Below are 6,654 nucleotides of genomic sequence, written 5' to 3' on the forward strand. Positions count from 1 at the left end.
AAATAAGGTTACAGTTAAGAAATCATAAATATCATAGATTATTACAGCCATTTTCGAATAAACCCCCAACCAAAGCAGTCGGGCAGGCCAAACATGTACGCGTCGCTTCACGCTCTCCGTACTCATGGTTGGTTGACTCAGTCTTTGCCCGACCTGCAACACGGAGCACCCGTGAGCCGAAGCCCAGCAAGAAAACTCATGCAGAACATAACATATGCCAATATATGTAATTAATCATATCAGATAGCCCACAGATAAACAAGTCAACCATTAGACTAAGCAAACACGGCCAAGCCGCCCCAGAGCCTTACCGAAGCCTGGGGTATCGGTTCTTACCGCGAGGATAACTCATGTATCCCTTGGGTCCCACCCTGAATATAGCATAACACATGTATCCACCGGGCCCCGCCCTGACTATAGCATCCCATGTGCTAGGTGTTACTTTCGGCCCCACGGCCGCCCTGGCCTACGCCGTACTAGGCCCCACGGCCGCCCCGGCCTATGCCGTACTCGGCCTACGCCGTACTCGGCCTACGCCGTACTCGGCCCCACGGCCGCCCCGGCCTACGCCGTACTCGGCCCTTGCCGTTCATTTCATCATAATCACACATATAGTACATTCGAAATAAACATTCACACACATCACGGTTCATTTAAGGTTAAACATTTACACATAATACAATCCGGGGCCATGCCCTACAATCACACAGTGGGGCCATGCCCTATTATCGGGTGTTACGGTTTTCTTACCTGTATCCCGAGCTTTCCGATGAACCACGGCCACGAGCACGGTCCTCTAGCACGAGCCTCCCCGAAATCCTAGTCACAACACACATAAGACACATTTAACAACCTTAAATGAGCCTCCAGGCCAAGTTCTAGTACTCGGAACGTTGAACTTCACCAAACATGGTAAAAGACTCAACCCCGAGCACCCTAGGTTAAATTCCCAAGCCTAAATTCTCAAAATCCCAAAATCCCTTAAGCGCCGCGGCATGGCCCAACCATGCCGCGGCATGGCCCCCAAACAGGGCCACAAAATGCCCAGAAACAGGTAAGGGCCGCGGCCCTACAAGGACCATGCCGCGGCCCGCCCTCCATCCTCAGCGCATCTTAGCCTTCAAGGGCCGCGGCCCTCCAAGAACCATGCCGCGGCCCGACCCTTCGAACCCAGAAAAACCCACCATTTTAATCTCTAACCCTCACCTTAAACCATCCCAAACACATATCCCAATCTCAAAACATCATAACCCAACTCAATAACACAATCATACTCAAAATCCACCCATTTGATCTCAACTTAAGAGATCTAAACCCATAAACCAAAACATAAACCAAAGCTTGAAAAAGCTTAAACCATGCTTCAAATTTCACAAATCAAAACATAAATCAAACTTAATTATGCATAAATTCCTTACCTTAAGTAGAGAATCCATCTCTAAGCTTCCTTCATCCTCTAAGTCTCCAATTTCAGCTCCTCCACTCATCTTCTTCTTCTTCATGCCCTAACTTTCCTTCTCCTTTTTCTTCTCTTCTAATTTTATCAAAGCCTCAAATGACCAAGCCCCAAACCGTGTACCCCTTAATACCCAGCTGCCATATATCAAATTCCCAGCCAAATGACCATTTTACCCCTCCAAATACTCCTTTCCCAACTAAGTCCTCAAGGGCACTCTAGTCTTTCCACTTATATTTCAATTCTACCATTTTCCAACTAAACTTGTTACTCACAGCAGTAACTAATGGTTACCTAGGTTACTCAATCACCAATAACCATTACCCGCTAAATCTAAATTTAACCATAACAATTCCCAAAGTACCCCTAGGCTCCTTCCGAGCCGGATATAAAATCCCGTTGTGACTTTTGAGTAAACTAGCTCTCTAGGACCGTCTCGGCACGTGCATCACAACAATAACACCACACTCACGTGGTACAAATCACAGAATACAATTATCACATATATGCCCTCAGCGGGCTAAAATTACCAATTTACCCCTATCATGCAAACGGGGTCCACATGCATAATTATTTCACCTAACATGCATACTAACCACGTAGTCATGCACCTCAATGTTCAATTAGTCATATAACATGCTTTAAATCATAACCATGCATTAAACTCATAAAATCACACATAAATTCCATTATGCCCTCCTGGCACGCTAATCAAGGCCCTTAAGCCTTATTAGCGAAATTGGGTCGTTACACTTTCAAAGCAAGGCTTGTAGCCAAAGGCTACACACAGAAAGAAGGGGTTGATTATGAAGAAACTTTTTCTCCTGTAGCCATGCTAAAATCCATTCGTATACTCTTATCCATTACTGGGTGCATGGATTATGAGATTTGGCAAATGGATGTCAAAACAACTTTTCTGAATGGCTACCTTGACGAAACCATTTATATGTCTCAACCAGAAGGGTTCGAAGTAAAAGGTCAAGAGCAAAAAGTTTGCAAGCTTCTTAGGTCCATCTATGGACTCAAACAAGCTTCTAGATCTTGGAATCTTAGATTTGATGACATAGTTAAAACGTTTGGTTTCGAACAAAATGTTGACGAACCATGTGTCTATAAACAAATCAAAGATGTATTCCTCGTTCTTTACGTTGATGATATATTACTAATTGGAAATGACATAACATCATTATCAAAGGTAAAGAATTGGTTAGCTGAACAATTCCAAATGAAAGATTTGGGAGAAGCCAAGTATGTTATGAGCATTGAAATTCTTAGAGATAGACAGAACAAAACTTTGGCACTATCTCAAGCAACTTATATTGATAAGGTGCCAGAACGCTTTAATATGCAAAACTCCAAAAAGGGTGATATTCTAACCCGTTATGGAGTAGTCTTTTCCAAGGAGTAGTGTCTCAAAACACCTCAGGAAGAGGAAGATATGAGACAATATCCCTATGCCTCAGCGGTAGATGTTGTGTACAAGACCTTGCATTTGTTATGCAGTAGGGATAGTCAACCGTTATCAATCCAATCCTGGATTGAGTCATTGGATTGCAGTAAAGAATATTCTCAAGCATCTTAGAAATACTAAAGATTATATGCTTATATATTCAGGTGGAGGCCTGAACTTCGCTGGTTAGACAGATTCTGATTTTCAATAAGACAGAGATAGTCGAAAATCGACTTCTGGATCAGTGTTTACTCTTGGAGGAAGAGCAGTAGTCTGGCGAAGTATTAAACAAACCAGCATTGCAGACTCCACCATGGAAGCTGAGTATATAGCAGCTTGTGAATCAGCTAAGGAGGTTGTGTGGCTCAAGAAGTTCTATTCCAATCTGGAAGTAGTGTCAGATGTGGATAAGCCACTAGTCTTATACTTTGACAACAGTGGGGCAGTAGCTAACTCAAAGGAACCACAGAGTCGCAAGAGGGGAAAACACATCGAGAGGAAATATAACTTGATCAGAGAGATAGTTCATCAAGGAGATGTTCTAGTTATGAAGATAGCTTCAGAGCATAATCTTGCAGATCCTTTCACAAAGACTTTATCCATGAAATCTTTTAAGGAGCATGTAAGAAACATGGGAATGAGAAAGATGCCTCATTTTCTTTAGGGCAAGTGGGAGATTTTTGGGAATTGTGCCCTGAAAGCATATGTAGGAGACATTGTTTTAAGAAATAAATAAATAAATTGAATTTATTATGCAAATATTTTATGGACTATATTATTCTGTGATAATATTAAGTAAATATAAGTAAAATTCCTAAGTTCATATATGTGATCTCAACCACATATTGGTACGGGAGGATTGTGTTTGAGATAAATGAACTTGAATAGTTTGCAATAAAATAAAGTTATAGAATCTTTAGATTAATTACTGCAAGTACGGTCCACTAGTATTATGAATACATGTGATCTAGATCCAGATTACTAATGTAGTATGACACTTTAGTGGAGGTACTTTATATATTAGAGAATATATAGAACTAGAACATATATGTTTATTAATACTTAGTTAAATACCGTTTCGAAGTATTAATTAAATATATCAACTGATGATCATATACAAAATGTAATGACCCAAATTTACTAATGAGGCTTAAGGGCCTTGATTAGTGTGCTAGGAGGGCATAATTGGAGTATATGTGATTTAATGATTTAAAAGCATGTTATATGACTATTTGAATATTTGGGATGCATGACTATGTGTATTAGTATGCATGTAAGCCCTGACTAGGTTAGAAGGGCATAATTGTAAATCTAGCCCGTTGAGGGCATAACTGTATATATTTGTGATAAATTGCTGAGACCACATTATTATGTGGATATATTTATAATCAGTGACTCAAGGCGATCTTAGTAAGCAAGTTAGCGAAAAAGTCACGGCGGGGATTTATACCCGGCTCGGGGCGAGCCTCGAGGTATTTCTGGAATCTAGAGAATATATTGGAGTCAATTTTGACATTGGGGAATATAATTGGTGATTGGATAGGTGTCGGGAAGTAAGCGAAAAATATTAGAGACACTCGAGGAATTAGCGGGAATTGGGTGAAATGACCAAAATGCCCCTAGGTGGATTAAAAGGTTTAGGAAATTATGAGAGGGTATTGTGGTCATTTGGCTTATAAAGGATAGGTATTGTTAAGGTTTTACACTTAGTGGAATTTGTAGAAGGGGCTGGAATTCTGAAGGAAAGAAAAGAAAGGAAAGGAAGGAAAGAAAGGGAATTAGAAGTCTGTTTTTCTCTCCATCGGTTTAAGCTTTTCTCCATCAATTCTTGGGGTCTCTTGGAGCTGAGGTCCAGAGGAGAGCTAGGTGAAGCTTAGAAATTGGGTTCCTGAGTTAAGCTTGAGGATTAGCAGAGGTTACTCATCCATTTGAGGTAAGATTTCAAGGTTTTCTTCAGTTTCTGGTTTTGCTGTTGAACTAGATTTCTAAGCTGAATTTGATGGGAATTCTAGGGAATTAAAGCTAAGGGTTTGAGGAGGAGGAAGCCAAGGAAGTGTAGAGGATATCCTAACATCAAACTTTCCAATTAAAGGTAAGAAACTTTGAACTTGGACACTTGAATTCTGAAGTTTTGTTGTTTGGCTGAGTTTTTGAGCTCTAGGTTCAACTATGGTGAATTTTGTGTTTGGGGGTGCATGTGATTGAGTTTTGTGTGGTTGGGATGTTTGGGATGAGTTAGACATGTTGATAAGCTTGTTTTTAAGTTTGGTTGAAGTTTGGAAAAGTTTTGGTAAGGTTTGGCTCGGGAAAATCGCAGGAGGGAAAAATTGCAGGGGTGCTGTTCTGTGACTAGCGCTACAGCGCTAGCCTTTGGGCGCTGTAGCACTAGGCCAAGTGTTCTGAGGGTGTTTTTAGTTCTGTTTGTAGCGCTGTAGCGCCCTCCAAAGAGCGCTGTAGCGCTACCCTGTTTCCATAAAAGGATTTTTGGGTTATTTTCATGGGTTTTTGCCCGGGGGTTCGGGGTTTGATTCCACCACCCCGTTTGGTGGAATTAGAGCTTCCCGAGGGCTCAGAATTGTTCCCGAGGCTAGGTTTTGGACTTAAGGTTTGGTGATGTTTTTGATCTATGGTTGTGATTAGGTGTGCGCTAAGGCTCAAGGGCGATCGTGCTTGAGGATCAAATCGAATAAAGCTAGCAAATCCATAGGTAAGAAAACTGCACCCGGTTATATGTTTGTGATGGGACTAAGTGCTCCCGTTAACTATATAATGTCATAGATGGTATTATTCCATGGGACATGTGATTTATGGCCTAAGGGTGCCGTAAATTATATTTGCGCATAGGGCGCGGCTCGGCCACTGGTAGCCGAGGACAGCTTAATACGGTTTAAGCAGGCCGGAGTCAGTGGGATAAATAGAGGGTGCGGCCTAAGGGTGTTAACCCTAGTTATCATATGTGGAATTTATTATTGATATGAATTGATATATTTGGTATGATGGATACTTGATTATCATGAATGCTTAAACTGAGTGAGTACATGCTTATGCGGTGTGAGATATTTGATTGTTTGTTGATCGATTGTGCTTTGCTATTTTGTTTTCTTGCTGGGCCTTGGCTCACAGGTGCTACGTGGTGCAGGTAAAGGCAAAGGAAAGTTGGACCAATCCTGAGATGGAGAGCTGCGAGGTTGAATGTACATAGTCAGATGTTCGGCCGCCACAGCTGAGGAGTGGAATAGGACGGGATATGCTTAATTGTTTGTTTTGCCTTAGTATGGCCAATCTCTGCAATTAGATCTTGAATCTTTTGTAAACATTCTTTAACTTATTATTTTTGGGATCCCATGTAAGAGAAAATGTTTATTTATAAGAAATGCAGTTTTTGAAACCAAAATCTTTTAACCCTAGTTCAACTATAGTTTCAGTAACACGTTTTTAATTAAATGACTTGATTAGCAGGTCTTGCACCTTTATAAACATACAGTGTAACGGTCTTGGTTATCCAGGGCGTTACACAAATAGATCTTAATCCTAAAGTTACTATGAACTCCTGTTTATGTTTGTTGACGTGGTTTTTCACCAACAGCAAATTATGAAAATAGTTGGAATGAATTAGTGCTTAATGATAAACTGCAATAAGAAAAATAATACTCAAGAGCACCAGAAAAGAACTCTCAAGAACATTCGTCTTTTTTTCGTGGTTCAGTGTTTAAAATCCACCTAGTCCACGAGTCTATATTATTACTGT

Source organism: Humulus lupulus, chromosome 7 (genome assembly GCF_963169125.1).
Source record: "Humulus lupulus chromosome 7, drHumLupu1.1, whole genome shotgun sequence".
Classification (NCBI taxonomy): domain Eukaryota; kingdom Viridiplantae; phylum Streptophyta; class Magnoliopsida; order Rosales; family Cannabaceae; genus Humulus; species Humulus lupulus.